This window comes from Arachis ipaensis, chromosome B5, assembly GCF_059453495.1.
Source record: "Arachis ipaensis isolate K30076 ecotype BB chromosome B5, ASM5945349v1, whole genome shotgun sequence".
Taxonomy (NCBI): domain Eukaryota; kingdom Viridiplantae; phylum Streptophyta; class Magnoliopsida; order Fabales; family Fabaceae; genus Arachis; species Arachis ipaensis.
In genome coordinates this window covers 155,653,013-155,659,148 of record NC_142440.1, presented here as the reverse complement: position 1 = coordinate 155,659,148, position 6,136 = coordinate 155,653,013, and the positions used below count along the sequence as shown (strand labels likewise).

General features: G+C 33.1%; 1 long non-coding RNA gene across 1 annotated transcript; it reads right to left on the bottom strand.

Annotated features, from left to right (window-relative positions):
* Positions 1-2,321: 2,321 nt before the first annotated feature.
* LOC148566331 (uncharacterized) lies at positions 2,322-5,235 on the bottom strand. The gene is made up of 4 exons (XR_015883250.1): positions 5,087-5,235; positions 4,941-4,994; positions 4,707-4,863; positions 2,322-2,565 (listed from the first exon to the last, which is right to left on the bottom strand). It is a non-coding gene; the product is annotated as an uncharacterized LOC148566331 (long non-coding RNA).
* Between the last annotated feature and the right edge of the window lie 901 nt (positions 5,236-6,136).

Genomic DNA, 6,136 nt, shown 5'->3' with positions numbered 1-6,136 from the left:
TGACATGTGGCTGATGCTGCGAGGAGGATATGGCCGCATGGTCATGGATATGTCGTTAAATGTAGATTTGACTCTTAGTTATATATGGGAAATTGCACCATCTCCACTATTACGCGTTTATTTTTGAAGACTAGTACTTGTCCACAATCACAGATAACTAGAAACTTTTCGTACTTATTCCCTAATTATAAGGTGTAACACAGTTTGCCGCTTATATTATACGTGACATTTATGCCCATACTATAAACGGTGCATTAATAATTAGTGATGCAACCATCAAATATAAAATATATATTAAAATATAAAATAAATTAAATAATAAATATTTATATATAAATATATAATACTTAATTTATTAGTTGATCTTTTATTATATACACATCATGTTACATTTCGTGTTTCGAAGAGGCAAAACAACAAGCTTCGATCCTCATTATTCCCCATTGCGTTAGAAGCAATTTTTAAAAATCAAACAAAATTGTTGAAAGAAAAATCCTAACTAAAAGTTTAAGTCAAAGTTTAGATAGAAAATATGACTATTTTCTTTTATTTTAAAAGAGATATTTTATGAAAATACTTTTATATAAAATAATATTTTAAATCGTTAGATAATTTATTTAATTAAATATATTAAATTATTTAATAATTTGTAATATTATTTTCATGTGAGATGTGACATGAAAATAACTATTGATTTTAAATGTACTAATCAATTATAAATAAATGAATAACTTATGTTTTTTTATTAAGAAGGAGGAATAGCTTAGTTAATAGCAACTTCTATTATTTAAACAAAAATAAACATGCTAAATTCTTCTAATTGTTTAGCTTGATTCAAAATGGTTGAAAATTAAACTAAATTTATCAATAATTTATAATCAAGTTGGAGAATTTAAATTGAATTAAAATTTTTAGAAATTGATAGAAGTTTCATAAATTAAAAGATTACTTATTTAAGATGGTAAATATTGGTAAAACAGAGAAGTTTTAAGAAAGAAAACAGTGATGTTTATTAAATAAGTTGATAGTCAAAAAGAGTAAAAAATTACATGAAGCTTATCAAGTATAACTCATTGTTTTAAGTTAAAGTATTTTTTTTTTTACCAAAGATAGGAGACTCGAACCCGCAACCTCTGGGGAGACTATATCATTTGAGCTATTACTCATTGGCGTTTTAAGTTAAAGTTTGAGATTAGAATTTATCACAATTATATTATCATGTGGTGACATCCTTATCAAGTAGTAAAATTAAGGGTAAAGTATATTTTTGTTTCTAAAATTTGATAAAAATTTTAAAAATATTTCTCTAAGTTTTATTTTGTTTCAATTTTATCCAAAAAATTTTTGATTTGCATCAAATATATCCCTGACGACTAATTTTTCAAAAAATTTAAGATTAATTCAACAACAATTTCATAAGAATAACTCTTAACAAAAGCAAATCAAGCATACTTTTCATGCATTATTGTTAAATTGGTCTTAATTTTTTTAAAAATTTAGCCGTTGAGGGTATATTTGATGCAAATCGAAAATTTTTGGGACAAAATTAAAACAAAATAAAATTTAAGAATATTTTTAAAACTTTTACTAAACTTAGAGAACAAAAAATATATTTTACTCTAAAATTAAATAGGTTGCCAATTTGCTATACTAGAACTTTGCAGATATATATTGTTAACAAAATTAAAGCACTAAACAAAGCACCCTGAGGGCCGCCTTTCTCTCCTTAGTCGTTCACATTGTTCCACTACTGCTCTTCTTTTCTCCACACTCTCCTCCTCCGTATTCTCTTTTTTAGTTTCTCTATTTATTTGTGTATGCTTACTTGTTCTTTTTTCTGTTTTTTCTTTTTTTCTTTTTTATATTTGAAATCTAAATTTAAATCTAAAATAATTTTTTTTTGTGGTGTATTGGTCTTTTTGTAGGTTTTGGATATAATTTTATAAATTTGGATGAAAATTCAACGAAAAAACTATTCATCTATAAAAATATTTTCAAATTCGAAAAATCTTTAGACTTATTTGGAGATTGTGATTTGTAACACCCTACCATACTTAATCTTATGCTTAAGTCATAAGACTGAGTTAGTAAGGTATTACGACCTCTAAGAATAGTAATATATATATAATAATAGAGAAAAGATACTTAACTAGGAGCCTTGAAAAACGGGTAAAATAAAATCGCAAAACAAAAAGCGCAACGCTCAGGAAAGGATTACTTGCGTGCTAAGAAACCTAATAGGAACATGATAAAGTTAAGCAAAAGAATAAAGGAAAGCCAAGGAAACAGCATAACTAACCCCTGACTTAGCCTGCGAAGCTAAGGCTGGCCAGAGGATATATATATATACATATGAATATACATAGGTATCTCCAAAATATACCAAAATACCAAAATAAACTCCTATCTCTCCCTCAACCTCTAAGAGGAGCAGCATATATAAGTTTCTTGGAGAGTAAGCTAAATACATATATACATATATACAAATAGAAAACCAAAATACACCCAAGGACTACTTCGCTTTCCAGGATCCAGACGCCTAGCGAGGAGCCTCTCGACCTGCATCTGAAAAACAACAATACAATATGGAATGAGAACCGGAGGTTCTCAGCATGGTAAAAGTGCCACGCGCATAAGAAATACGGTCCTGAGAATGCCATAGGCAATCCTAGAACTCCGTTATACAATTATCCAACTTAATTACTAAACAGAAGCTATAACAGGGGTAGGTATTCTAAATCTACCTAACTTACTCAATTTCAATCCTAATCTAACACCAAACCATTTCTCCTTTTCCTCCATCCCTCCATCATTCACAATGCAACAGAAACAAGCAACCAAACAAGGTCACGCACAAGTAATGAGCAGATAGTACAAATAGCAAGTATAACAGATAGCAGGTGATATATATCAATTAGGCAAACCCAGGAAATGCATAGCAATCAAAACAAACAAATGCATATGATGCATGCCTGTCCTATGGCTGATGGGGCCCATCTGTCGGTTATCCAGCCAACCCGACAAGTCCAAAAACCTTAGACTGTCTCCCGTCGCGCATCCCTAAGAGTCTATGCATAGAGTTTACATTCAATCATCATATAAATCACTCAATGGGGGTTATCCATACCCGGGAATTTATACGTGCCCGGTCACCCTTACGACGTAGGGTTAACAGAGTATCGAGAATCGACCTAGAACACGTGGTGGCGAGCCACGGTTTTTACCCAGGAAAACTCGTATCTCAGATATCATCATTCATAAGCCATTTCATAATCATAATCATTATTTAATCATTCATCAAAGCCATGGCATGTTAACTCCTTTTATAAACAACCTCCCTTTCACATTTTTCATCATCATTCCCTTATAATTCATCTTAATTATCCTTTCTGCATCCTGACCAAACTATTTATCAAACCCTTCTCAACCTTCTTATTATCGAATAATCTTAAAATCAACCCAACTCTAACATTAAATCAGTCACATCACACGAAGGTTAAACTTTAACTTCTCGAACCCATGACTATCACTAAGACATCCTCGACACTCTATTTCCTTTTCTGTTTTTAATATAACAAATGAACTCGGAATTGCGCAAACTTTATGTCCAGGCATTCATCTTGAAATAAGATTTCTAACAAATTAAAGATCATAATTTTCTGATTTTTCTAGCTTTAGGAATAAAGGAAAAACAGTGACTGTTCTGCAGTGCATAAAACCAGAAAAACAGCAACAGCATGTGATATTCAAAATTCAATATAAAATTCAAGTTAAATCCAATGACTTTAAAAATTAATGTAGTTACACTTCACTCATCCAGGTTTCTTTCTCAATTGGTTCTGAGTTAATATCATTTTTAATAAAGAAGTTACATTACCTGGAAGTTAAGTAAAAATGAGTCAAAATCTGTTTTTGAAACCAACAAGCCTAGTACCTTTCAATTTGAATAACTTTTATTACAAAACTCCAATTAAGCTAAATTTTGATTTGGAAACTCCTAGCTCATTCAGAAACAACTGTGTCTTGGTTGCAACCCAATTGCTATTCAATTCTAAGAGTTACAAGTATTGGAAGTTGATGCATAGCTTGCTGAAATCTGTTTCTTTTCAGTTTTGACTACCAATATTAAAAAATTCACAACTCCCAATCCTCAACCCTTAAAATTCTGAAGTTTTAGAGCAATGAAGCAAGTTAATCAAATTTTATAACAAAATTAGTTTTGCTCCAAAACTCAACTCGTAGAAGTCGCAGCAAGACAAACAAGTTGCTGTCCTGTTTAACCTTTTCTGCTGCAGGACAGATTTAACAACCTAACTTTAAAAATTTGCCATAAATTGTATATTTAACAAAAAGGTCCCAAATTTTCCAGTTTAGTTCTTTATATTCCCAAGTTTATCCCAGACTTAGTCTCATGCCATTCTGATCATTACATAATTAGTTACAGCAAATGCAATACCACCACAACACAACTCTACACCCTTATTAACAAACACCAATCCTAATCCATCATAAATAAATATAAGAGCACACCATTAATAACTTCCACACCTCATAATTCCAATATATATAGCCACCAACAAATCTATTCCAACAACATTACAAGGCTAATCATTAAATAGAACAAACAATTCAACTTATCCTATGGTTCCTCTAACCTAAGTTTTCACAACACCGTAAATATTAAACGTGCGAAACTTGAACCATACCTTGGCCGATCACTTAGTTCACCCAAGGCAGCCTCACAACTCAAAATCACAGCCCCTCCAAGCTCAATCAAATAGCCCCAAAGTAAGCCTTGTCACCAACAAAGCTCCAAGTAATCCAAATTCAAGTCCAATGCATAAACACCCTCTTAAACTACACCTAATACACATATATATGTTCCAATTCAGTTTTCTATTACCAAAAACAAGATTGAGCTAGGGTTAGGGTGTTCTTACCATACCCATATGCTCAATAGCTTGAGCCCACAAGTTCCGGAAGCTAACTTGAACCTAGAACATAGAAATTGGACAAGATTCACCATAGGTTTCCAAGTTTACCAAAGAAAGAGGGATAGGGATTCTGAACTTAATAGGAGGCTTACCAGTGAAATTGTTCGGATAGAAAAGTAGAGCTCGACGCGCTGAGCGTGTGGCCGCGAACAGTGCGGCGATCGGAGCCCGGACGGAGGAGTTATGGTGGATCAAAGGGTTAGGGTTTGAGAGCTTCTCTCCCTTTCCTCCAATTCTGTTTTGGCGTTGCAGCAACTAATGAGGAAGAAGAAGGCTGCTGTTTCCTTTATATTATGGGTCCGGTTGGACCCACGGGCTCGGTTTGTGCCCCGGTTCAACCGATTCGGTCCTTCCGGTCCGATTTTGGGCCAAATTTTCGAAATTGGTATCAAAATTCTCGTTTTGACGAGCTCTATCCTATTTTGATACTAGTTTTGTATTTTTAATTTTCCTATTTAAAATTCGATTTATTGACTAATTATTTTCCGATTTTAGCGGGGTTTACATTCTACCCACCAAATTAGGAATTTTGCCCTCAAAATTCAGATTCAATTATCTGAAAAGAGGTGTGGGTAGTCCTTTGGCATATTCAGAGTTTCTTGAAACCGACTTCGTCACTCGATACGTCCATCTCCTTTCATTTAAGCTGGCTTAGGTTGTAAGACATGAATTTGATTTAAAGGCGTGCTTCAGAAGTTACGACATACGGAGTATGTTGGAATAGGTTCGAAAGGTATGACAAAAACTATTTGGCACGCCACTGACCATCAATACTCTCCAAAATTTGAAATAGGCTAACTTGGCGGGATTTAACTTCTTAGATCTGCCTTACTCTTTTGTCGGCTCCCATAATGAGAATCTTTACTCAAATTTGCGTAACTTTTCCTCTGTTGTCTCGGCTATCAAATTCAGGAATTAAGACATTCGATGTTCCAGTTTCCAATTAATTCAAAGGCTGTTTAGCATACTGTAGAGTCTCACCTTCTCCCTGATGTATAGTCTTGTTGGTTTTCCTAATAAGTAATTTGCTCCGATGGGCAAAACGGACTTGATCACTTGATCCACGATTCCCTAACAGTATCACCTTTTGTCTTAGACCTTGGCAATCTATTACGAAATCGATAGCTATTCCCTTTTACCTT